The sequence below is a fragment of the Caretta caretta genome, chromosome 5, assembly GCF_965140235.1.
Source record: "Caretta caretta isolate rCarCar2 chromosome 5, rCarCar1.hap1, whole genome shotgun sequence".
NCBI lineage: Eukaryota > Metazoa > Chordata > Testudines > Cheloniidae > Caretta > Caretta caretta.
The window spans coordinates 42,413,701-42,441,350 of NC_134210.1; the positions used below are offsets into that span (position 1 = coordinate 42,413,701).

General features: G+C 42.3%; 1 protein-coding gene and 1 long non-coding RNA gene across 5 annotated transcripts in view; both read right to left on the reverse strand.

Annotated features, from left to right (window-relative positions):
- The window catches only part of ADAMTS6 (ADAM metallopeptidase with thrombospondin type 1 motif 6), a 321,368-nt gene extending 312,925 nt beyond the window's left edge, over positions 1 to 8,443 (reverse strand). For 2 of the 4 annotated variants that reach the window (XM_075128498.1, XM_048850900.2), the window contains exon 1: positions 7,888 to 8,443. The gene's annotated coding sequence lies outside the window, so the exon portion shown is untranslated. Of the gene's footprint in view, positions 1 to 1,985; positions 2,121 to 7,887 lie in introns of those variants that run through there. The other 2 variants (XM_048850901.2, XM_075128497.1) reach the window with 2 other exon arrangements.
- Positions 8,444 to 14,573: 6,130 nt separating this feature from the next.
- Positions 14,574 to 24,888, reverse strand: LOC142072003 (uncharacterized). Its single transcript, XR_012668287.1, has 3 exons — positions 24,609 to 24,888; positions 22,785 to 22,941; positions 14,574 to 14,803 (listed from the first exon to the last, which is right to left on the reverse strand). It is a non-coding gene; the product is annotated as an uncharacterized LOC142072003 (long non-coding RNA).
- Positions 24,889 to 27,650: the final 2,762 nt, after the last annotated feature.

The following is a 27,650-nucleotide window of genomic DNA, read 5'->3' on the forward strand; positions in this document are numbered from 1 at the left end:
TGATTTCAATAGTGGATAATTAGACCCAATATGATGGCAGACAAAGGAAGAACGCAGGAATGCATCGTAATGTTTTCTGACAGAGAAGCGTATAGTTATCTGATCTACAACATGAACGTTATTGTTATTATTTATTCAGGGCTCACCCTGCACCCCTTATGCAGGCAAAATTCAGTTTAACTTCAATGGAAGTTTTCCATGTGTTTCTGCTAGAGAATTTAGTTCATCATTTGAAATTATTGTTATTAATTGTAATAATTATTAATTATTATTAATTTTGCAAATATAATAATAATATTAATAATTAATATTAGCAAAGACATTTTGTACAGACAGCTCATCATTTAATGTATTTGTACACACTTCAATAATTTTAGTGTGCTGGGAACTGGGTAAATTGTTGATAACGACACATTACAAACTACCCATTATATTGTTTTGAATAAAATGCAGGTCTCAAAATTGTATACAGTAATCTGTAACACCTGCCTCACACTGGGCTCTGTGGGTCCATCAGTAGTCACAACAAAACACATGAAAAGTTGAAAACATCTTAAATAAAAATACCCAACACCGTATGAGTTAACATCTACAACTGGAAGGAACTTATGTTACCTCAGAATTGTATCAAAACAGAAGGTCTGTTCCTACAGCTTTTACTCACACAAAAAGTCCTATTGAAGTCAATGGAATTACTAGCGTGAGTAAAGGTTACAGAATCAAGATGATAATGTGCAGCACTGTTCAAAGTGTATGTTACAGGTAGCTTAGAGCGTCAAGTGGCCTAGTGGTTAGAGCACATGGCTCTCAGCCCCGTTTGGTTGAGGAGACTCAGACTTTAAGGCCGGGGGATGGTAGGGGGACCCAGGCCCTCCCTCTCCACTGGGTCCCAGTCCAGGGCCCTGTGAAAATCAGCTCCTTAATGGGACAAGGCCTTCCCAGCAGGGAGTTAAAATCCGCTGCCCTGGGTTACTTCCTACCAGTCTGTCGGTTTGGCCATGGCCCCACTAGTCCAATTTGCTGAGCACCTTGCTTCTTGTAGGGTCCCCTCTTGGGTCTTGGGCAGCACCTTGCCGCAGTCCCAGGCTCCTTTGGGCAGGGCAGCCGGAAGTTGGTGAGGACGAGCCCCACAATGTCACTGGGGTTTGCTCACTTAGTTACCTCAGGTGCCGGAGGGTCCTAAGTCTTCCTCGCAATCTCCCTTGGCTGGGGAGATGGTGTTTACTGCCTGGGGCTTCCTTGGCTAGCAGCCTAGTGCTCCTTCCCCTCAGGTAGGGAGGCTGCTGGCTCCTGCCTCTTTGCCGAGCTGAGCCCTAAACTGAGCCAGGCTCTCTCCTTTTTCCTCCCCCTCAAGGCCTGGCATAGGCTGCAGGTATAATGGGGCAGAGCTAGTTGGGCCCAAAGGCTCTCTTTAACCCCTGCCGTGCTGGTTGGCAGTTTCTCTGCTTCATCACCATGTACAACAGATTTCTCAATAAACTCAACATCTAGTTGGGTCAATTTATATATTAGCGCTGTAGTGAAGACTAGCCATGTTCTGTAACCAGTGTTTAAAATGTAGTTAATTGTTGCTACATATTATACACATTATATTGTTATTTTAGCTTTCTTCTCAAAATAGCATATAGTATTTAATTATGATATGATGAGGAAATAACACTGAGACTAAAGGATACTTTTAAGTAAATGGCAATTCTAAACTAGCAAGGATTTTATCAGGGAGAGCGAGGGGATTTAGTGTTGTAACTTATAGATTTTAAGCCCCAAAAGGACCATAATGAGCATCTAATCTGACTGCCTGTATAACACTGGCCGTAGAATTCATTTAGAAACATGTCATTTACTAAGACCACTTGGTTAAACTACAGTTTATGTTTTAGATAGATAGTTAATCTTGATTTGAAGATTTCAAGAGATGATAAATCTCTTCTTAGATAAAGTGCTCCAATGGTTAATTACCCTCAATATTTAAAGGTGTGCCTTACTTCCAGTTTGGATTTGTCTAGCTTCAATATCCAGCCACTGGATTATGCTCTGTCTTTGTCTGTTATTAAAGAGCCCTCTAACTATCAGAAATCTTCTCCAATCCAGGTACTGACAGACTCTAATCTTCTTTTTGATAAACTATGGCTCCATCAGGAGTTCTTTAAAGACCCGAAAATCAAGAAGGAATCCTAAAAAAGTAGAAACAAATGGACAAACTGCTAAGTAGGGAATAAAATAATAGCACAAGTAAGTAGGGGGCAAAATCAGAAAGGCTAAGCCACAAAATGAGTTACACCTAACAAGGGACATAAAAGGTAATAAGAACAAGCTCATTAAATACACAGAGAGCAAGAGAAAGATGAAGGAAAGTGTAGGTCCTCTACTTAGCAGAGAAGGAGTGCTAATAACTGATTACATCAAGAAGGCTGAGATGTTTAATGCCTATTTTGCTTCAGTTTTCACTAAAAAGGTTAATGGTGACACAATTAATATTAACAAAAAGGAAGGAACACAAGCAAAAGAGAGAAAGAACACATTAAAGAATATTTAGACAAGTCAGATGCATTCAAGTTGTCAAGGTTTGATTAAATTCATCCTAGGGTAGTTGGGGAACTAGCTGAAGCAATCACGGAACCATTAGCAATTATCTTCAAGAACTCATAAAGGACAAGTGAGGTCCCAAAAGGCTGAAGAAGGGCAAATGTCATACAGATCTTTAAAAAGGAGAATGAAGAGGACCCAGGGAACCTACCTTTAATACCTGGAACAAATTATTAAATAATTTGTAAGCACATAGAGAATAATAGGGTTATAGCACTAGCCACCACAGATTTGTCATGAACAAATCATGTCAAACCAACCTAATTTCCTTCTTTGATGTGGTTACTGGCCTAGTGGATGGGGGAAAGCTGTAGACATGATATATCTTGATTTTATAAGTCTTTTAACACAGGCCCAGATGAGATTCTCATAAGCAAACTAGGAAAATATGGTGTGAATTAAATTTCTGTACGGTGGGTGCACAGCTGATTGAAAGACCATACTCAAAGAGTAGTTATCAATAGTTCTCTGTCAAACTGGGAGGGTGAATCTACTGCAGTCCTACAGGGGTCAATCCTGCATCAGGTACTATTCAAAATTTCATTGATGACTTGGATAATGGAATAGAGAGTTTGCTTATAAAATCTGTGGATGACACCAAGCTGGGAAGGGTTGCAAGAACTTTGGAGGATAGGATAAGAATTCAAAATGATCTTGACAAATTGGAGAATTGGTATGAAATCAACCAGATGAAATTCATGAAGACAAGTTCAAAATACTACATGTAGGAAGGAAAAATCAAATGCACAACTAGAAAATGGGGAATTACTGGCTAGGTAATAGTACTGCTGAAAAGGATCTGGGGGTTACAGTGGATCACAAATTGAATATGATTCAACAATGTGATGCAGCTGTGAAAAAGGCTAATATTATTTTGGAGTCTATTAACAGGAGTGTCATAGGGGCAGTAATTGTCCCACTCTACTCACCACTGGTGAAGCCTCAGCTGAAGTACCTGACCTATCAGAAAAGGTTAAAAAAAACCTAGGCATGTTTAGTCTTGAGAAATGAAGATTGAGGGATGACCTGATAACAGTCTTCAAACATGTTAAGGCAATAGAGGACATTGATTAATTGTTCTCCATGTCCACTGAAGGTGGGACAATATATAATGGGCTTAGTCTGAAGCAAGGGAGATTTAGGTTACATATTAGGGAAAATTTTCTAACTATAGGAGTAGTAAAGTTCTTGAATAGTCTTCCAAGGAAGGCTGTGGAATCCCCATCATTGGAGGTTTTAACCAAATTGGACAAATACTTGTTAGGGATGGTCTAGGTGTACGTAGTCTTGCCTCTGTGCAGGGGGCTGGACTTGATGACCTCTAAAGATAGACCTACGTGCCTACAATTCCACTGAGCTTCTTTCAGAGCAGCAGCCATGTTAGTCTGTATTCGCAAAAAGAAAAGGAGTACTAGTGGCACCTTAGAGACTAGCCAATTTATTTGAGCATAAGCTTTCGTGAGCTACATGCATCCGATGAAGTGAGCCGTAGCTCACGAAAGCTTATGTTCAAATAAATTGATTAGTCTCTAAAGTGCCACTAGTACTCCTTTTCTTTTTACTGAGCTTCTTAAATCTCTCACTGTCAGGCAGGTTTTCTCATGCCTCTAATAATTCTAGTAGCTCTTTTCTGAACCCTTTCCAGTTTGTCAACATCTTTTTTAAAGTGTGGATAACCAAAACTGGACACTGTATTCCAGTAATGGTCTTGTGAATGCTGTATACAGAATTAATGTCACCTCCCAACTCCTATTTGATATTCCCCGGGCCCTCTTTATACGAGCAAGGATCACATCAGTCCTCTTAGCCACAGCATCACAGTAGGGAGCTCATATTCTGCCTGTGCGTATCATGTATTGTCCTAACAACACAGTCTCCCTCAACTGTAGAGCCAAAGGGGACTAGATGGCTCAGAATACTACTAGTAAGATATGGTACCTTTTACCTCTAGGTCACTGGTTCAAATTAACATTGGTCACTAGTGGCCAAAAAATATTATTATTTAATGTCTTTTCAGTGGCCTGCATGAAATGGGTTGGTCTCAGTCTAAGGGCTTGTCTACATGGCAAGTTACTCTGCTGCAAGTCAAGGTGTGAATCTACAGTGTGCCAGCTTGCAATGCAGTAACATCCTATGTGGACATTGCTACAGTGCAGTGAAAGTCCTGACTAGCCCCCTTACTATACTTTAGGGGGCAACTGTTCACACAACAAGATCCCCAGGAGAGTTAGTACAAGTTTCACCGACTTTTGAGTCTGTTTTCCGGCAGCATTGCAGCTGGTGTAAGTACTATCTGAACAGGCCACAGGTGTTTTTACTACTGCCCCAAGCCTTAAGACTGAGAATGGACATGGAGGCTGAACCACACTCTCTACTCTAGACTGGTCCTCCCAATACAAAGCTGTACAAGCTTGTACAAGCTTCCACTGGCTATAGCATACCTGTTCTGTGAATAAATTGAGGATTTCAGTCTCCACTGCTGTCAAGCTGACACCTTTTGTCAACCCTACATGTTCATTAGTAAGTAAATTGTATAGGGAATAAACTATATGCATATCCAAGGTAATTGTTTGTGATTTCGTTTTCTTAACATTTATCTAAATGCAACAGTTACCACATATATGAAAACGGCATCGGTTAGTCTCTAAGCTGCCACAAGTACTCCTTTTCTTTTTGCAAATACAGACTAACACAGCTGTTACTCTGAAACCATGCTAGAGTGGTGAAGGAAAAGATGCAAGAAGTACTTCGAAATCTGAGATAGAGCTGGTAAAACCCGTGCACACAGCAGGGAGCTCTGTGGGCTCAGGGGTGATTGGTTTAGCAGCCTTCCACTGGTTCCAAACTTCCATTTCTTCTTCCTTGCTATGCTATTGTTCAAATGCAATAACTGTGAGTGGCCATAACACCAGATAGCTACAATGACACTCACATGGGTTTCCTTTTGCATTCAGTGAGGGCTAGTTTGGTGAGAGGGAGCCACACGTGGTACTACTTGTCCCGCTGCAGGCTCACTGTGGTCCAGGGAGCTTTGGGTTAGACTTCCTAGGGCCAACCATCCTGTACTTTCAGCGGGGGTGTAGGTGAACTCAGGGACTCCCTCCCGCGACCCAATAAGAAGGCACACGTCTCATGAGACAGGTAGAGCCCCCGCCCATGCACTTCCTCCTCCCCTCAGCCTCTGCAACTGGCAACAGTAGGGAGCTGCCTCCGCTCAGTCCCCACTGGGACTCCAAGCTCAAGCTGATCGTTCTCCCACAGCAGCTCGTTCCGTGCTTCATCCTACACAGCATCTCCCGGCTACTCTGTCCTCGGACTGTATGAGGTCTTGCGGCAACACCTGAGGTCCACTAATAACCTCTTGTTAAACGAAATCAGGCTATGTCAATAAACAAACCACAGGTTTCGCGGTGGGGGAGGGGGGAGAGAGAGAATCAGGCAGTATCAGTAAAGATCCCCACGTAGAAGAAATTGAGGGAAATGACATATTTGGAAGTTATGCCTACAGCTAAAAATATCCTACAGTTATTGCTGATCACAAAGATAAACCACATTTCGGCTCCTCAGAAGTCACATCTCTCTCTTCATGAGCAATCTTCCGGTTAGACACACATGGTGATTGGTCGCCAGCTTTAGGTGAGAAGCAAACATTGTTTGGTCTAAGGTCGTGTTCTGTATTGATCAAGGTGCAACCCCTCCCCCTGCCTTCTGCTCACTCCCGTTCTGCTGCTTCTCACACGCAAGTCACAGAGACGGGGAAGACTTGGGACAGAGCCGTGTCTTGAAAGGACAGGAGCAGTCAATGATCATTGGTAGTACTAGTGGTTGCTAAGGAAATGCAGCGGGAGGGGCAAAAGAGGACAAGGAGGGGTTGGGAATAAAACAAAAACAAATTCAATTACAGGTATTGGGCTAGCCATGAAAAGCATTGCCCTGCTTCAAAAGCCTGAGGATTAGGGACTTGCCCCTGGGAGTTATACAGACTTAAATACAGACCCACAGACCTCGTTTTAGAGGACTTGCTGAAAAGAAATGTGGGGGGAGGAGAAAATGCAAGAAAAGTAAACACAAAGGGAACGAGGGGGCTTTGCGACCCATTTATTAATCAAAAACCAAAGCATGAACAACCAAAGTGCTGTTGTGTATGTTGTAATGTAAACCACCAGATCAGCGACCACCTTGGGGGAGAAACAAAACTGCATTTATCTGAACAGCATTTTCCTCCTAGTCTGCCCCACTCATCCCCTCAAGTCATGCCAAACTTTCTAGGGGGATCAGCTGTCAGTTTTATGTCTAAAAACCAAGACTAGCAACTATACATATTCTTAAAAATAACCTCACATGAAATATCAGCAGGAAAGAAAATTAGAGATAATCAGACACACACACACCCTTAAAATTATAAAGAAGAACAATCCTCTTCTCCAGAAAGACTGAAGGGAAGAGTCTAGCTGCTCTGGTGGAGTTGATCCTAAAGTTAACATTCAGCAGCCCATTTCCAGACAGCAGCGCTAAATCTATTTGGATAAAACGCGTGTGACCCAGACACTTGGCATGTGGCCCAAATGCGTTGCACCGGCAGCCCAAATAAAAACAAGAGTCTGAGACGCTCGCTCTCTGTGTGTGCGTTTCTCTTTTACCTCTTGTACCATTAAAGAAATTAGCAAATACAAGAACTATACACACATCACCAGGAAACGGGATTTCAATTATTCCCCCTCCAAAAAAAAAATCATCCTTTGAACTGTGTGCCATGCAATATATATACAGCCACACACCGATAAATAAGGCTCCGTGGGGTTAAGAGTCTAGCAAATCCCAAATGGCTCGAAGTAAATCAAAAACACACGCTTCCATCTCGCTGATTAGCCTATTAAGAGCTTAACATCTCCTAGAGCATCAGGCTGCAGCTATCACATTAATGCGGACCCCTTTGAGCCCAGACACAAAATATGCACTTGTCTGACCGCTTAAGTAGACACTGACATGACACGACAAAATACTGGAGGATTTTTTTAATCGAATCTTTTAAAAGGTTTTGCCTATTTTCCACCAATTATTTAGTCTAAACCTGAAAAGGTTTTCTACACAATACCACACTATTCTTTGGAATAGAAAATATCTTCCCCCTCTCGTAATCCTCAGTCTCAAAGGTTTTTCTCTCTGAAATTATTCCAAATCCACCTCGCTTAGTGCCGTAGAACCTCCCCCATCCCCCAAAAGATCTACATGCATCATTATTCAGCAGACAAGAAAAGCACAAAGAGACGTTTCATTGAACAGCATGAAGTCTTTTCTTACCGTTTTCATCTTCAATTTCTGATATAAAGTAAATTTCAAACACTAGAGATAGCACTGTACGAGTCCCGTGTTCCTCTCTGCTTTCCCCCTTTTTCAAGCCACACCAGTTATATTCTCCAACAAAGTGAAATCCTCCAGTCTTCCTAAAAGGGATTTTCAGAGAGCGGACTGACTTGGCAGAAAAAGGGATGCCATCAATTCACCCAATCTATCACCCTGCACATTTTGTCTTTCCAACCGAAAAAGTAAAAAAAAAAAAAAAAGGGGGGGGGGGAGGAAGGAAAACAGACTTATTTTGGGGTGGGGAGGAGTACCCTCTTCTTGGCCAGCTTCTTCTGGGCAAAGTACCATGTGAATCTCATCAGAGCTGGAGGGTGAGAGAGAGGAAGGGAGATAGAGAAAGCAGGCAGGGAGGACTCAAGAAAGTTTTGTTGAAGTAGCCCTAGATCTCTTCTCACTGCCGGCCTGCAGCCAAGTTTAGAGCTCCAGCAGCCGAGGGAAGTTTTGGCAGCTTTGCCTGGGAGGCTGAGCGCACACTGACGTCAGTCTGCAGATGTGCCTCTGGCTCCCCGGGCGCTGCTGCGCATGTCGGGCCCATCACGTGGAGGGGGAGGGGGATGCAGAGGTACAATCAGGGTAACCAAAAAGGGGAGAAAAAAAAAAAAGCGGACAGAGAAAAGTCCTTCACGAGGTACAATGCAAACTTTTCCTCTCCGTGAATGGGAGAGAACCTGGCCCTCCAGCCCTCCCCGTGCCTCATGGCACCTCACAGACCGCTCCAGGCTGGGGGGTTGTGGCCTGGGCTGCAGGGGGGGCAGGACTAGGAGTTAATGTCACTGGCAACCCCCCCGGGCTGCAGTGTTCTAGTGTGAGCGCAAAACCAGCGAGAATACTGCAAGTTGTACGACACCGCAGCCCAATGAATGGGGCTGGGGGAGGGGGAGGCAGGAGGCGTGTAAGTGAGGGTGCAGAGCGCTGGTTTGAGTCTTCCAGGTCACACTTTGGAAAGGGGTCTTGTTGAAGAGTGGCTTCCCAGTAAACAGACGTTAAGAGCCTTATAAAAAGCCTTTTGATCTGATCACATACTATGTACAAACAGGTCCTTATCTGTGGCTCTCTAAGGGTTGTGTAATAGCTCTGACACGATATATATATTGGTGCGTGTGTTTAACATAGGGACACAGAGTACATATTATACAACACCGATCGTCTTCACTAGTAAGAACGACCACGAAAGAGGAAACTGTATTACCTAGAGCAGTCTGAAGATTTATCCCTCAAAACGGCTCATTTGCTGTCTGTTCACTGGCCCTGGGCTCTGTGAAAGGTTTTACAAAAAGTTGCATTATTAGCGACCCGTTGGTACTTGACAGGGTGGGTATTTTTTTAAAACAAGTTCATTGCATGAAATATCAGTGACTTCAGCAATGAAAAAGAAACGACAAAAAAACAAACCTTTGGCCCGCACGCACCACATGCGTTCAGCCCTGACTTTACAGATCAAATAATACAACAAGTACCACAAACACTTTCACTTTCATTTGCAATGAGAAAACAGCTGGCACCCGTCCGGGGGGAGAGGGGGGAAGCGCAAATATGTTTTCCACGTAGTTGGATCGTAAACAAAATCTGACATACAAATCGGAAACAGGAAATAGGTGAAAATAGTATAGGACAATGTTGCCTTTGAGCAGTGTGCTCTGCTGAATCATTTATGTCCAGCCAGGCTAATGATGAGTTTGGGTTTTTTGGGGGGCGAGAGGATGGAATTGGCGCCTTGGAATTCCAGCTCGCATCACCGCCTAGTCAATTTCCGATAGCCAAAAGAAGAGAGATCAAAAATCCTTCCAGAATCTAGGCTCTAAGGTTTCAAGCTTCTGCTAACATTATTTCCCATCTGATGAGATTTGTTTTCATCCTACGCCGGAGGTAGTAGGTGTAATTCTTCTGGTGAATCCATGAATAGTTGGCTGAAGTATGAAATTATTCACACTGGAAAGGTCCAAGAACACAGTTATTCCGATTCTTCTTCGAGTGCTGAAAGGGAAAAGCATCTGTCTGCAGAGTCAATAGTCCTCATCGTGACCTTAATCAGGGTTTGGCTATGTGCCATTTAAAATGTAGAAATAGGGTCCTGCGGCTGGCATTGACAGTTTCCAATAAACACACTCCATATGGCGCAGCGCGTTTTATTTTTTAAGATAAAGAGCCATTATAGTGAAATTGGATTTCTACACCTAATTATATTAAACTGCTTTTAACAGTAGCTCTAACGAGTAACACAAAAACCTGGGGGAAATAGTTGGCATTTGTCGTACTGAAATACCACCTGAATGGCCGTTGGTGAGATCCTGTTGTAGTCTTTAACCAAAATAATGTGACAGCGTCTCTGTACTACTAATAAGAGTGTAACTGCACGCCTTAGCTGAACTGTGAAAAAGTGCCTCTAAGAAATACCAGTATTCAAAAGAAGTGTTTTGTTCTCCAACTATGTGGTAAAGCTTGTTGCCCTTCATATAATTGCTTATTCAAAGAGCGCCATCCTGCGTCTGAAAGCAGTAAAGGGAAGATTAAAGTGGATGGACTTTAGGAGACAGAAATTTACTCCTGTGTGCATTCTATGTATGTATGTTCTTTATGCTTTGCGTGTGTTGTTCTGTGGGATTTGTGCCTCTCTCTGTGTTATTTTCCAATAGGTATCCAGTTTTCTAGGGTGTGCCTGGTGCTTCAGTGCGTGTTCATGCCTGTGTGGGTTCTGTTTCTCTGTGGTGTGCATGCAACAGCTATGTAATAAAAGATATGGATAAACATTTTTTTTTCAGTTAATGTATGTAGTGTTTATATAATAGATTATTTCAAAACTTCAGCTGCAGCAAATTATTTATCATGTGATCACATTCACTTGTCACACAAGAACCATTCAAAAAGCAAAAGAAGGTGGTGAGTAGAGCTGGTGGAATAATGGTTTGGTTTTTTTTAGTTTATTGGCATTTCTGAAAGAAAAAAGTTTCATTTTGGGTTGAATCAATAAGTTTTGGCTCATTCATAGTGGGTTACTCAAAGTAGCAATTCATAATGACAAAGTCATGGGACCAAGAAATGAAAATCAGAATGACTGTATAAGCCTGGTGGTTAGGGCACTCACCTGCCATGTAGGGGACCCAAATTAAAGACCCTCGACCCCTGACTATTTAATTATACAAAATAGAAGTGCTTCAACAGGAAAAACTGAGGGACTGCAATACTAGTATATCCCATAGTTCTCCAGTGATTAGGCCAATCTCCTACAACCTGAGAGATCTGAGGTCATGTTCTTTCTCCTCATGAGGCAGAGAAGAAAACTGAAGCATAGTCTCCCAGATTGCAGGAGAGCAAACACCCTAATCACTAGGCTAAAGACGATAATGGAGATCTGCTTCCTTCTCCCTACGTTTTGTGAATCTTATCCTTCTGCAAAAATGTCTAGAAACTAAAAAACGTTGCATGGAAACATTTTGTGTCAATATTACTGAAACATTGAGTTTTTTGGTTTGGTCAAAACTATTTGGCAAAGTCAACACAAACTCATGAATAATTTCAAGTCAACTGAAACTGCATTTTAAAAAAAACTTCCCAACTTTAGTGGAGAGTACCACTCTACTTTGCTACCGCACACATCTTAGTGGACTATTCTTTATCACCTTTCCTTCAGGCAACCGTATGGAGAATGGGGGAGGTACTGGCTGTTACTTTGTTCTCCACTTCTGAAAAAATCAGATTGTAAGGAAAGGCAGCTAGTTTTCTTCCCACCTTCCCGAGCCAGGGGCAATGTGAGGGGAGGATGCTGGTGTCCTGTGCTCCACCGAGCGAAGGTAGTAGCATTGTAAAGAAAGCTGTTGGGTAGATTGCTGCTCCCACTCCACTGCATAAAATGGATATTTTCAAAGTAAACCTTGCTTCAAATTTAATTCAGCTAAACTAAAATTAACAATATGTTTATTTAATGTTTGTCTATTTTTTGTTTCAACAGCCAGTATCTGAATAATTATCATATGGAATTTTTGAGAGCTAGTTTGTTTTTTTTTAAAAAGGAACCACACAGCAAACACTATGCAGAGTCACAACATAGAAGAGGCTTTGCTAAGTGTGACAGGCGCTGTTGTATTATCACATGGCAAAGACAATAATTCCATTTTGGGGTTCTGGTGACATTAATAAACCACTTGAGTAATTATGTCACCAGAAGCCCTGGATGGGATTACAGATTTATTGAGCATAGTGTACATTACTCTACATGTTAACTTATTTGCCAGTCTTTTCTAATCATGAGAGTGATTTGCTGAAGCATTAAGCACCCCTGACTTCACTTTAGGCCTTTAAATCCTCTAGCCTGTCACCCTTGAGCCTGCCAGTCACTGACTGCTAAAGATTGCCAGAAAGACTTTTGTGATTAAATAAACATTTGTTTTAAACTTTATGTAAACAATGTTTTATATTTAAAGGTATTTTTGAGCCCAATCCTGGAAATGTTGCCATTAACTTTAGAGAGACCAGAAGAGAAATCTTTAAGTCTTTGGTGCACTGTGCATTTTTAGTAAAATGAGCTTCTTGTTTCCCACACATTTAGATATGTATGCTTGCATATATGCTTTTTCCAAGATATTTTTATTTCCTCTCCTTTTGGAGACGTGAGGATGATCACCCAAAATACGTAGAAAAAATTCCAACAATATATAGTGAAAGAATAATACTTTGTAATATTTAAATTTTAGCAATCTGCTGTCACCTAAAGGACTTTTTTATAGCTTCATACTGAAGACAACTAACATACAAATTATTATTAATTCATTATTGTAGCACTTAAGAGCCCTAGTTATGGACAAGGACTCCATTGTGCTAAGCTTTGTACAAACACAGAATAAAAGGTCTGTCTCTGACCCAACTTAACATGGTATAATTCAATTGACTTTCACTTCTGTCCTTTATATTTCAGAACTTTCCTTGGCATATTTGCTTAATATCAAAGAAATCTGTGAATGTCTGTTAAAGGCAGTCGAAGAAAAAATACTAACAAATACTGTTCAAAGCTATTCATAAGACACCCAGATATTATGGTGATGGGCACATAAAAATGATATATACTGTAGATTTTGCAGTACTATTCTGAGATACTGAGTACTACAGAATTTAGGATTAAATGTTTTACCATTTTATTCCATGATGTGTAGACAGTTTGTACTGGATATGATCACTTTAGGTCAAAATCATTCTCTGAGTAGTAAACTCCATGTAAGGGGCTAGAAACTCTGCCTTACACATTCTTCTGTCAAAAGGCAGGATTTGCCCATTTGGGAAAACAGGTGGTTTGGCTTCCAGGCCCCATGAATCTCAGGAGATGTGCCGGAGGTCAGGTCTGTTTTCACATCTTCCCAGTCAATCTGCTCCCTACACATAGATCCCAAATTCTGTGGAGAAGCTTCTTCAGGGTAGGGCAGCTTGCTATTTCAGCATTCCCTCCCTCTACGGAGGATGGACCTCACATGTACATCCCCATTGTATTGTATTTACTTCCCCATGCCATTTTAAATCTGACCATACTATCACAAGCATGATGAGCTATGATGATGCTAGGGTTATTTACACTAGTATTACTATTAATGTCTTGTAATATTTTTTATTAGTGACTCTCACTGAATCTCTTGGTGTGCAATATAGACTAAACCATATGTTTTACTGCTTGTTAAAAGATTCAGTTTGGTCATATATGTGACGTTGTACTCCATATGTTTATGGAAATATGCTTATGAGTGTGAATATAATGTACCTGGAATATGCTTTATGCAAAAGGTCTCTTGTAAGATATTGTTACAAAGCTTATATTCTGAATGTGTTCATCCTATTTGTATGTATGCATCATTCTTGTATCTAAAACTAGAAATATGAAGTATTACTCTGAGGTCCTATTGTCAGTATGCAAAGTGTAGGCCATTAATAATGGCTTGGAATCTCGATGGCTCCCATTAACCAGGACAATTGGTTGTAAATGGCTCTGTTTACTCACAAACCTTCCTGGGTACATGTAGGCCAACCCTGAAAGAATGGAGAATAAGGTCTTACAGTGACATGAGATCATGTCACCTGGTACTAGAATCCATCTTAAACTGGTGCTTTTCCATTTAGAAGGAAGGGTGGGAACCCAGAGAGAGACAAAGGATTCCCGCTTTGTGCTAAAGCTATAAAAGGGTGGAACAAAACAAAGGGGGCTGCAGTCATGAGAAATCTCCTAGTTACCACCTAAGCTGGAACAAGGACTGTACCAGGGGAAAGGATTGGGCCCAAACTAGGAAGGAGTCTAGTCTGTGAAAGAAGCTTATTGGAACATCTCTGAGAGTGAGATTTACCTGTATTCAGTTTCTTAAATGTATTAGGCTTAGACTTGCATGTTTTGTTTTATTTTGCTTAGTAACTTACTTTGTTCTGTCTGTTACTACTTGAAACCACTTAAATCCTACTTTTTATTCTTCATACAATCACTTTTGTTTATTATTAAACCCAGAGTAAGTGATTAATACCTGGGGGAGCAAACAGCTGTGCATATCTCTCTCAGTGTTATAGAGAGTGGACAGTTTATGAGTTTACCCTGTATAAGCTTTATACAGAGTAAAAACAGATTTATTTGGGGTTTGGATCCCACTGGAAGATGGGTGTATGGGTGCTGGAGACAGGAATACCTGCTGAGTGGTTTTCAGTTAAAGCCTACAGCGTTGGGGATGCGGTTCAGACCCTGGGTCTGCGTTGCAGCAGGCTCGAGTGTCTGGCTCAACAAGACAGGGTTCTGGAGTCCCAAGATGACAGGGAAAATGGGCTCAGAGGTAGTTTCCGCATGTCAGGTGACAGTCCCAAGGGGGTCTCTGTGACTGAACCCGTCACAATATATCTGAAAAAATAATACATAAAAAGCATTCTCAGGATTATGTCCACATTGTAGTTTCCAGCAGAACCGCTGCTATGCACAAGAATGCCTTTCTTTAAACACAGCCTTGGAGATTTGCATCCTTTTCTAAGGACTAGTTCCCTTTTCAAAACACTTGTGTAATGCTGATTTTGGCATGACATGGCCATCCAAGCCTTCTGCTTCTATGAGGTGGCGTAACAGAGTATGACTAGCGCAATGGCCATGGCAGTCAGTCTTGGAAATGAAATTGGGAGTCTCATTGTGTGTGTGGCCAGTACATCCCCCATCATCATAGTGTGGGACAGGTTCTTCCCTAGTGGAGTAACAGTCAGCCAGGCAGGGAGAAAATTAGATGGAACATGTGGTAATTTGATTTGTAGAAAACAAGCGCTCACTCAAAAAATGGAAAGAAAGGACTTTTCACAGAATTGTAGTGGAAGGGACCTCGAGAGGTCATTTAGACCAGTCTCCTGCACTCAAGGCAGGACAAAGTAATGTCTAGACCATCCCTGACAGGTGTTTGTCTAACCCAATCTTAAAAAATCTCCAAAGACGGAGGTTTCACAACCTCCCTGGGCAATTTATTCCAGTGCTTAACCACCCTGACAGTTAGGAAGTTTTTCTTAATGTCCAACCTAAACTGCCCTTGCTGAAATTTAAGCCTATTGCTTCTTGTCCGTTCCTCAGAGGTTAAGGAGATTAATTTTTCTCGTTCTCTTTTTAACAACCTTTTACGTACTTGAAAACTGTTATGTCCCCTCTCAGTCTTGTCTCCTCCAGACTAAACAAACTCAGTTTTTTCAATCTTCCCTTATAGGTCATGTTTTCTAGACCTTTAATCATTTTTGTTGCTCTTCTCTAGACTTTCTCCAATTTGTCCATATCTTTCCTGAAATATGGTGCCCAGAACTGGACGCAATACTCCAGTTGAGGCCTAATCAGCGCAGAATAGGGCAGAAGAATTACATCTCATGTCTTGCTCACAACATTCCTACTAATACATCCCAGCATGACGTTTGCTTTTTTTTTTTTTTTTTTTTTTTTTTTGCAAGAGTGTTCCACTGTTGACTCTCATTTTGCTTGTGATCATAGAATATCAGGGTTGGAAGGGACCTTAGGAAGTCATCTAGTCCAACCCCCTGCTCAAAGCAGGGCCAATCCCCAACTAAATCATCCCAGCCAGAGCTTTGTCAGGCCTGACCTTAGAAACTTCTAAGGAAGGAGATTCCACCACCTCCCTAGGTAACCCATTCTAGTGCTTCACCACCCTCCTAGTGAAAAAGTTTTTCCTAATATCTAACCTAAACCTCCCCCACTGCAACTTGAGACCATTACTCCTTGTTCTGTCATCTGCTACTACTGAGAACAGTCTAGAGCCATCCTCTTTGGAACCCCCTTTCAGGTAGTTGAAAGCAACTATCAAATCCCCCCTCATTCTTCTCTTCCGCAGACTAAACAATCCCAGTTCCCGCAGCCTCTCCTCATAAGTCATGTGTTCCAGTCCCCTAATCATTTTTGTTGCCCTCCTCTGGACTCTTTCCAATTTTTCCACATCTTTCTTGTAGTGTGGGGCCCAAAACTGGACACAGTACTCCAGATGAGACCTCACCAATGTCGAATAGAGGGGAACGATCACGTCCCTCGATCTGCTGGCAATGCCCCTACTTATACATCCCAAAATGCAATTGGCCTTCTTGGCAACAAGGACACACTGTTGACTCATATCCAGCTTCTCGTCCACTGTAACCCCTAGGTCCTTTTCTGCAGAACTGCTGCCTAGCCATTTGGTCCCTAGTCTGTAGCGGTGTATGGGATTCTTCCGTCCTAAGTGTAGGACTTGTCCATGTTGAACCTCATCAGATTTCTTTTGGCCCAATCCTCTAACTTGTCTACGGCACTCTGTATCCTATCCCTACCCTCCAGCATATCTACCTCTCCTCCCAGTTTAGTGTCATCTGCAAACTTGCTGAGGGTGCAATCCACCCCATCCTCCAGATCATTAATGAAGATATTGAAGAAAACTGGCCCGAGGACCGACCCTTGGGGCACTCCACTTGATACTGGCTGCCAACTAGACATGGAGCCATTGATCACTACCCATTGAGCCCGACAATCTAGCCAACTTTCTATCCACCTTATAGTCCATTCATCCAGCCCATCCGCTATGACCCCCATGTCCTTTTCTTCTTCCTAGGCAGTCATTTCCCATTTAATGTGTGTGCAACTGATTGTTCCTTCCTAAGTGGAGTACTTTGCATTTGTCCTTACAGAATTTCATCCTATTTTCTTCAGACCATTTCTCCAGTTTGTCCAGATCATTTTGAATTTTAATCCTATTCTCCAAAGCACTCGCAACCCCTCCCAGCTTGGTATCACTCACAAAACTTTATAACTCTCTATGCCATTATCTAAACCCTTGATGAAGATATTGAACAGAACTGTACCCAGAACTGATCCCTGTGGGACCCCACTTCATATGCCCCTCCAGCATGACTGTGACCCACTGATAACTACTCTCTGGGAACAATTTTCCAACCAGTTATGCACCCACCTTATAGTAGCTCCATCTAGGTTTTATTTCCCTAGTTTGTTTATGAGGTCACGAGAGACAGCATCAAAGGCCTTACCAAAGTCAAGATATACCACTTCCCCCATCCACAAGGCTTGTTACCTTGTTAAAGAAAGCTATCCAGTTGGTTTGACACCATTTGTTCTTGCAAATCCATGCTGACTGGTACTTGTCACCTTATTATCTTCTAGGTGTTTGCAAATTGATTGCTTAATTCTTTGCTCTATTATCTTTCCGGGTCTGTAATTCCCTGGGTTGTCCTTATTTCCCTTTGTATATGTCATAAATATAAAGGAAAGGGTAACCACCTTTCTGTATACAGTGCTATAAAATCCCTCCTGCCAGAGGCAACAGCCTGTTACCTGTAAAGGGTTAAGAAGCTCAGCTAACCTGGCTGGCACCTGACCCAAAGGACCGATAAGGGAACAAGATACTTTCAAATCTTGGTGGGGGAGGGGGAGAAGGCTTTTGTTTGTGCTCTTTGTTTATGTGTTTGTTCTCTCTTGGGACTGAGAGAGGCCAGACAGAAAGAGGCCAGACAGAAATCCATCTTCTCCAACCCTTCCTAATCCAAGTCTCCAATGCTGCAACCAGTATAGGTAAGCCAGGCTAGGTGAGTTAGTTCATCTTTTGTTTTATGTGAATTTTCCCTGTGTTAAGAGGGAGGTTTATTCCTGTTTTCTGTAACTTTAAGGTTTTGCCCAGAGGAGGATCCTCTGTGTTTTGAATCTGAATACCCTGTAAAGTATTTTCCATCCTGATTTTACAGAGGTGATTCTTTTACCTTTTCTTTAATTAAAATTCTTCTTTTAAGAACCTGATTGACTTTTCATTGTTCTTAAGATCCAAGGGTGTTCACCTGTACAAATTGGTGAGGATCATTATCAAGCCTTCTCCAGGAAAGGGGGTGTAGGGCTTGGGGGGATATTTTGGGGAAAGACGTCTCCAAGTGGTCTCTTTTCCTGTTCTTTGTTTAAAATGCTTGGTGGTGGCAGCATACTGTTCAAGGACAAGGCAAAGTTTGTACCGTGGGGAAGTTTTTAACCTACGCTGGTAAGAATAAGCTTAGGGGGTCTTTCATGCGCATCCCCACATCTGTACCCTAGAGTTCAGAGTGGGGAAGGAACTTGACAGTATAGGTGGGCACTATATTCACCCTTTTCCAGTCCTCTAGACTCTCTCCTGTCTTCAGGACTTTTCAAAGATAATTTCTAATGGCTCAGATACCGCCTCAGTCAGCTCCTTGAGTATTCTGGGATGTATTTCATCAAGCCCTGGTGCCTTGAAGACATTTAGCTTGTCTAACTAATTTTTAATTTGTTCTTTCCCCATTTAGCCTCTGATCCTACCTTATTTTCATTGATATGAACTATGTTAGACGTCCAATCACTACTAACCATTTTGGTGAAAACTGAAACAAAAAGGTAATTTAACACTTCTGCCATTTCCACATTTTCTGTTATTGTTTCCCTCACCCTCATTGAGTAACAGTCCTACCCTGTCCTTGGCCTTCCTCTTGCTTCTAATGTATTTGTAGAATGTTTTCTTGTTACTCTTTAAGTCTCTAGCTAATTTAATCTTGTTTTGTGCCTTAGCCTTTCTAATTCTCCCCACATAATTGTGTTAATCGTTTATATTCATTCTTTGTAATATGACTTACCTTCCACTTTTTGTAGTGGTTTTTTTTTTCTTTTTTTTTGAGTTTCAGATCACTGAAGATCCCTGGTGAAGCCAGGGTGGTCTCTTGCCATAATTCCTATCTTTCCTACGCAGTGGGGTAGTTTGCTCTTGTGCTCTTAATAATGTCTCTTTGAAAAACTGCCAACTCACAAACTGTTTTTCCCCTTACACTTGCTTCCCATGGGATCTTACCTACTAACTCCCTGAGTTTGCTGAAGTCTGCCTTCTTGAAATCCATTATTTTTATTGTGCCCTTTTCCCTCCTACTATTCCTTAGAATCATGAACTCTACCATTTCATGATCATTTGCACCTAAGCGGTCTTCCATTTTTGTCCCTATTTGTCAAAATCAAATCTAGATCAGCCTCTCCCCTAGTAGCTTTCTCCACCATCTGAAATAAAAAATTGTCTCCAATACATTCCAAGAACTTGCTGGACAATCTGTGCCATACCGAATTATTTTCCCAACAGATGTCAGGGTAATTGAAGTCCCCCATCATCACCAAGTCCTGTGTTTTGGATGATTTTGGTAGTTTAAAAAAAGCCTCATCCACCTCTTCTTCCTGGTTAGGTGGTCTGTAGTAAACCCCTACCATGACATCACCCTTGTTTTTTACCCCTTTTATCCTTCCCCAGAGACTTTCAACAAGTCTGTCTCCTATTTCCATCTTTGCCTCAATCCAAGCATGTACATTTGATATATAAGGCCACACCTCCTCCCATTTTTCCCTGCCTGTCCTTCCTGAGCAAGCTGTACCCTTCAATACCAATATTCCAGTCATGTGTATTCAACCAATTTGTGATGCCAACTATGTCATAGTTGTTTTTATTAACTAGCATTTCAAGTTCTTCCTGTTTATTCCCCATACTTCTCACATTAGCATACAGACATCTAAGATACTGATTTGATTTCCCTCCTCTGTCACCAATCCCTGCTCTAATGACCTATGCTCCTCCCAGATTCCAACCCTTCTCCTGGGTCTCCATGTTTTGGATTTACCTGTGGGCTTTTGTCATCTGCTTCCGTTGAACCTAGTTTAAAGCCCTCCTCACTAGGTTAGTCACTCTGTATCCAAATATGCTCTTTTCCTTCCTTGGTAGGTGGACCCCCATCTCTGCTTAGCAGTCCTTCTTCCCGGAACAGCATCCTGTGATCAAGGAAGCCAAAGCCCTCATGGCAACACCAGCCTCGCAGCCAGGCATTCACCTCCAGGATGCATCTGTCTCTACGTGGACCCTACCCTTCACCAGAAGGATCTGAGAGAACACCAGTGCACCCCCACCTCCTTCACCCTTACTCCTAGAGCCCTGTAGTTACTTCTGATCTGCTGAGGGTCATTAGCGCCCACATGAATGAGTAGCATGGGGTAGTAGTCAGAGGGCTGGATGATCCTTGACAATTCTTCCATAACGCCTTGGATACGGGCCGCTGGCAGGCAGCATACCTCCCGGGATGCCATGTCAGGCTGACAGAGGGTGCCTCAGTCCCCCTAGGAAAGTCACCAACCACCACTACCATAAGTTTCCTCCTAGAAGTGGTGGCTGTGATCCTCCCAGCCATAGGTGTACATGGCTTCTCCTCCTCCACCTTGTTGCCAGGGCAGCATAAAGGTTCTTCATCACTGTGATGGGTGGGTTGGGAGTAGAGGAGGAGCACTACTCACTGCCAGACATAACCAGCAGCCACTGAAGGAGCACAGGTTAAATGTCCCAGTGGCAGACCTCATTAGGGGATCCAACATACACATTGGTCAGACTGATCAGGAATCCCTCCTCCTGGACTCTGATATACGCCCTAAATTTTAACCTTCCTTTTAGATTGCCAGGTGAATTGTGGGAGCTGGTCCTGCCCTTTCCTTAACAGGACTGATGCACAGCACTTAGAGAGTTACTCCATCTCTTCATGACATTCGTGGGGCAAGAAAGAGGGACGTAGGCTAGGAAATTATTTTGTGCAGAAGGTGGGGAGCCGGTTTTATTACTTTGTCTATTTTCAGTTTTCCAAGTCAATGGATTTGCATCAAGGATGTGCTTGGCCCAATGAGCCTATTCATGTGATGAAGGAGAGCCATTTTTGGCTCACGCTACATGTATTCCTGTTTTGATGTTTTCCCATTTCCAGAATAAGTTGTTTAGCAGTCTTCTGTAAGAGCCATGATTAGCATATTTGAGACAAATTCTACAAAACTTCCCTGCGGAAAAATTTGGTGGGCAGCATTGCTTGGGGCTAGGGTATATAGATACATGTGCAAACTATGTAAACATTCTCCATGGACATGCAAAAGTTAACAACTCACTTGTTAGTTTTGATTGTAGGATGAAAGCTCTGAAGAGCCAGGCTACAAATATTAGAAATATAGGTGATTTGATTGGAATTAAATGAATAGCCAGCAAGTTAAAGTATGGGCTGGATGAATGGACTATAAGATGGATAGAAAGCTGGCTAGATTGTTGGGCTTAACGGGTAGTGATCAATGGCTCCATGTCTAGTTGTCAGCCGGTATCAAGTGGAGTGCCCCAGGGCTTGGTACTGGGGCCGGTTTTGTTCAATATCTTCATAAATGATCTGGAGGATGGGGTGGATTGCACCCTCAGCAAGTTTGCAGATGACACTAAACTGGGAGGAGTGGTAGATACACTGGAGGGTAGGGATAGGATACAGAGGGCCCTAGACAAATTAGAGGATTGGGCCAAAAGAAAGGTTCAACAAGGATGAGGTTCAACAAGGACAAGTGCACAGTCCTGCACTTAGGACAGAAGAATCCAATGCACTGCTACAGACTAGGGACCGAATGGCTCGGCAGCAGTTCTGTGGAAAAGGACCTAGAGGTTACAGTGGACGAGAAGTTGGATATGAGTCAACAGTGTGCCCTTGTTGCCAAGAAGGCCAATTGCATTTTGGGATGTATAAGTAGGGGCATTGCCAGCAGATCGAGGGACGTGATTGTTCCCCTCTATTCGACATTGGTGAGGCCTCATCTGGAGTACTGTGTCCAGTTTTGGGCCCCACACTACAAGAAGGATGTGGATAAATTGGAGAGAGTCCAGCGAAGGGCAACAAAAATGATTAGAACACATGACTTATGAGGAGAGGCTGAGGGAACTAGGGATGTTTAGTCTTCAGAAGAGAAGAATGAGGGGGGATTTGATAGCTGCTTTCAACTACCTGAAAGGGGGTTCCAAAGAGGATGGCTCTAGACTGTTCTCAGTGGTAGCAGATGACAGAACAAGGAGTAATGGTCTCAAGTTGCAGTGGGGGAGATTTAGGTTGAATATTAGGAAAAACTTTTTCACTACGAGGGTGGTGAAACACTGGAATGCATTACCTAGGGAGGTGGTGGAATCTCCTTCCTTAGAAGTTTTTAAGGTCAGGCTTGACAAAGTCCTGGCTGGGATGATTTAGTCGGGGATCGGTCCTGCTTTGAGCAGGGGGTTGGACGAGATGACCTCCTGAGGTCCCTTCCAACCCTGATATTCTATGATTCTATGATTAATAGAACCCATGTGATTTATGAAAAATCTGTCTGAAATATTTGGACTGAATGAGGATTATAGTATTCACATGGATAGGCATCTCATACTCCTAACTAACATTTGCTGAAGCAAGTGGTGATCCCTCACTTGTTTGTATGATTTATAATAAATATAAACATGAATGTGTACACAGGCAGTCTTCGACTTTATGACTTCCAAGTTATGATGAATGGCACTTACAACGTTTCTAAATTGACATCCAGTTTCAACTTTCCAACGTCAGTTTCAACTTTCCAACACTTGATCCGACATTGTTCCTTTGAGAAAATCAAGTTACAATGTTTTGCCTTAAGACGTGATTTTCAGGAACCAATTGTGTCATAAGTCCAAGGACTGCCTGTATTAAAAGTCAGATTTGAGAATGAGCATGGATTTTTAAAAATTGAAAAGAATTGAACATACCCAAATTGGCAAACCAACACAAGTTAGAACAATGATTATATTTCCTTTCGTTTGGATTTGGACTGGTTAACATTATGATATTCTACTGAATATTCTTGAAATGCTTTAACTCATGTATACATTTTGGATTATTTGGTAAACTCAGATTGCTATATTTTAAAGATAAAACTAAAACAAAGACCATTTCAAATAAAGTTGAATGTAAAGAATACATCCATCTCTGAGCTACAATAATTATGTTTCATGTTGTTTTTTGTTTATTACTCTTCAAGATACGTTGGGGGAAATCTTTTATGGCAAATTGCTAAAGAATCAGCTATGCATCAAATCCCAAAACAACGTTTCATTTCTGAAGAGTTAACAATGAAATTCTTTAGTTATAGGTCTATATTCTGGGCACAATCAGTGAACTGAAATATAAACTGGGTTCAGCATGCTGCTGTTCCTGCTAAAGCCATTAAGTGATTATTTGTGTCAATAGACAAGTTACTGAAAAAGGATCAGATTCAATTGTTCTCAAAAACTTTCAGAACGTTTAATATGATGGCTCAGCAGACTTGCACAGTATCTGCTAACAGTTTTGCATTCTAACAAAAAATAGCCATAGGACAGCCAGAGCAATTATTTTTCAATGTGTCAGATGATGGGGGTTTTCTTTCTGGTCTCTGTACTGTATGGCTATTCAGGATCAAAAGAGGTCTCAACCTCCTTGTGGTCATCTTTGGAAATCGTTAGAAGGGATTTAAGTTGTCTATTCCTCTCCCCATGAAAAATACTGATTTATTGGAAAGAGTCAACTTTCCATGCGATAAATATCCCACGCTATGGGCTCTGTTAACACATGCTGAAACTGCTAGCAAAAATCATAACTACTTTATTTATTTCACACTTTTTTTTTTTTTACATTTAATTGGCAGAGAAGAGAGGGCACACAAAGTGGGGATACATTTATAGATACAGAGGATTAACTGGGATGGAAAAGCAAACAGAAGCAAAGCACATACTGTGGTGCATCTGATACACTGGGGACCAGTGAGGCTCAACTATATTGTTCATGCTGTGCTGTGCATGCTGCTTTTTTAGTTACACATTTTTCAGGAAAGGAATCATAGTTGTAAGCATTTATTTTTAGCTGTTTGCACCCATAACCACACCCATTTTGAAGCCTACCTACAGGATTTCACCCACAAATTAGGCACTTAGACTATTAAATAGATGCAGTTATTGGTGTAAATGATTGCACCTGCAGTTTTGTGCCTGGATTTCATTACAGACACAAAATTGCCCCATTAATATTGGAGGCTGGCATGAGGCCCAGCTAAAAATAAGTGCCTACAACTATTATTATCCCTTTATTTATAAACTTAATGACCTTAATTTGTGAGGGCAGATGACATATAATAAGAATAAATGCAGGTGCAAATATCATGTATATAAATTTCTATCTACAATTTAATATTGGAGGCCATATTTTTAAAGTACGCATTATAACTTGCTCTTCTTTTAGTGGTTATAGGCCAAGAAAACATTCTATCAACCTCCATATAAGCTGCCAAATCCCACCCCAAGGAGTTTTCTAGGTGTAGCGAAGCGATGACTCACCAGTGTGGCACCTCCTGCTGGTCATCTGGGAATTAGCTCTTTTCCAAAGCATGGAGCGCTCTCTGCTGTCTGGTGTATTGCCTGCCTTAGGGCCCCCATGTCCCTCCCGGACCCTGGTGCCCCTTTACCTTGGGGTTCTGCCCCAGCAGTACCCCCATACTCTGGGTCTCCCCTCCCAAGGGAACCCCCAACCCTCTATCTCCACCTTGCCTCAGTGGCTACTTGTCCCCACTCATCATCTAGCCCCTGCTCACTGGGGCAGACTGCAGTCTGTAATGGCCATTCATCATTGGCAAGGGGTTAGGACCTGCTGCCTTTGCCTATTCCCAGGCTGTATCTATGCAGCCCCAGTACCTGTTTAGGCCTTAACCAAGGCCTCAGCCTGGGGAGTTGCCAGGCTGGAGCTTCCCAGCTCCTACTGCCTTTCCCCAGCACTGCTCTGCATCCGGTACCCTGCTCCCAGGCACCTAGGTCCTTCTCTCTCCACAGCTAGAGAGAAAGACTCCCCTGCCTCCTGGCCCCACAGCCCTTTTATCAGGGCCAGCTGGGCCGGATTGGCATGGCCCCAGCTGTAGCTGCTTCCCCAATCAGCCTAGGTTGGCTTCTTTTAACCCCTGTTCTCCAGGAGTGGGGCAGCCACCCCACTACAGGTGGTAAACAACTTCATCAATGATTACTGAGTGTTGGCAGCCTGCATCAGAACGGATTACCAAGTGCTGCAAAGAACTATCATCCTACTTTACCAAAGAGGTCACAAACATTTCAGAAGGTTTTCCAAACAACCTGGATCTGTCCCACCTGCACTCACCAACCAGTAGTCCAAATGCATTCCCAGAGTGCAAGTACATTCACTTATCAAGAAGTTCTGGTTACCATAAAGGAGACTTTACCCAAGACTTGTGATTCTGACCATACCCCTCCTAGCTTGTGAAAAAGAGTGATGGACACCTTTTGCCACTCCCAACCAAAACAGTAAATGCATCAGTTTCCTTCTTCAAACATACAATAGTCTGACCAACATTGAAGAAACCCATTCTGGATACATCACCTCTAGCAAAGTACCATCCAATATCAAACCTCTCATTCCTGAGCAAGCGAACAGAGAAGCTAGCCAACTTCAAACTCCTCTAATTAGAGTGAATATTCTAGACCCAGCACAATCTGGACACAGGCCAGGACATGAACTGAAACATTTTACAAAAAGTATTTGTGGCACCTTAGAGACTAACAAATTTATTTGAGCATAAGCTTTCATGGGCTAAACCCCACTTCATTGGATGCATGCAGTGGAAAATACAGTAGGAAGATACCTATAGATATAGATATATACACACAAACGAAACATGAAACAATGGATGTCATCATACACACTATAATGAGAGTGATCAGTTAAGATGAGCTATTACCGAGAGGGGACCTTTTGTAGTGATAATCAAGATGTGCCATTTCCAGCCATTGACAAGAACGTGTGAGGAACAGTAAGGGGAAAAATAAACATGGGGAAATAGTTTTACTTTATGTAATGACACATCCACTCCCAGTCTTTATTCAAGCCTAATTTAATGGTGTCCAGTTTGCAAATTAATTCCAGTTCAGCAGTCTCTCGTTGGAGTCTGTTTTTGAAGTTTTTTTGTTGAAGAATTGCCACTTGTAGGTCTGTAATTGAGTGACCAGAGAGATTGAAGTGTTCTCTGACTGGTTTTTTAATGTTATAATTCTTGCCGTTGATGTTTATTTTTTCCCCCTACTGTTCCTCACACGTTCTCGTCAACTGCTGGAAATGGCCCACCTTGATGAACGCTACAAAGGTTTTGTTTGTTTGTTTGTTGTTTTCCCTTTCTCTCCTGCTGGTAATAGCTCACCTTAACTGATCACTCTCATTATAGTGTGTATGATAACACCCATTGTTTTGTGTTTTGTGTGTGTGCGTGTATCTTCCTACTGTATTTTCCACTGCATGCATCCGATGAAGTGGGTTTTAGCCCACAAAAGCTTATGCTCAAATAAATTTGTTCGTCTCTAAGGTGCCACAAGTACTCCTGTTCTTTTTGCGGATACAGACTAACACGGCTGCTACTCTGAAACCTGAAACATTTTAGCAGCACTAACGGATGATCTCTTCCTGTCAATAGATAGAGGGCAGACATCCACTCCATCCTTCTGGATCTCTCTGCAGCAACTGACACTGTCAACCAAAAGATACTGCTATCTTGCTTGAGAAAGGTGGCAGACATCAAGGGTAATGTGCTAAATTGGGTACATCCTTCCATGTAGGACTCAAACCAATTAATAATGATGGGAAACTGGAACTCCACCACTAGGCACCTCATGTAGTGTCCCACAAGGATCAATTCTCTTTTTTCTCAACATCTACATGCAACTGCTAAGTGGTCTGGCCAGAGGACATGGACTCAAGTACCAGTGATATGCATATCACTCAGAACATATGACCACACCATTACCACTCAGATGGCCCAGTGCTTGGATGAGATCAGCTCATGGATGAAGAACACCTGGTTGAAACTAAACCTGAGCAAGACAGAGATGATGCTGGTGGCAAGAGGAAACAATTTGAAGAGTCTGCAGCCAAGAAAGCAGTCTCTTTGGGCTGATGGCGCACACCCAGAACTGATCAATTCAGTCCATAATTAGAAGTGCTCCTGGATTCCTCATGGATGCTAAGCTCTCATACAGTATCTGTACTTTCAACTATTCCTGGTTGACTAAGGCCTGGTCTACACTGGGGGGAAAAGGCGGTGAGAAATCAATCTAAATTACTCAACTTCAGCTAAGTGAATAACGTAGATGAAGTCGACGTACTTAGATATACTCACTCCGGTGTCTTCACTGCGGTGAGTCAACTGCTGATGCTCCCCCGACGACTCCGCCTGTGCCTCTCGCTCCGGTGGAGTACAGGAGTCGACAAGAGAGTGCTCGGGGGTCAATTTATTGCGTCTAGACTAGATGCGATAAATCAACCCCCGCTGGATTGATCACTGCCTGCCGATCTGGCGGGTAGTATAGACATCTACTTCATCCTGA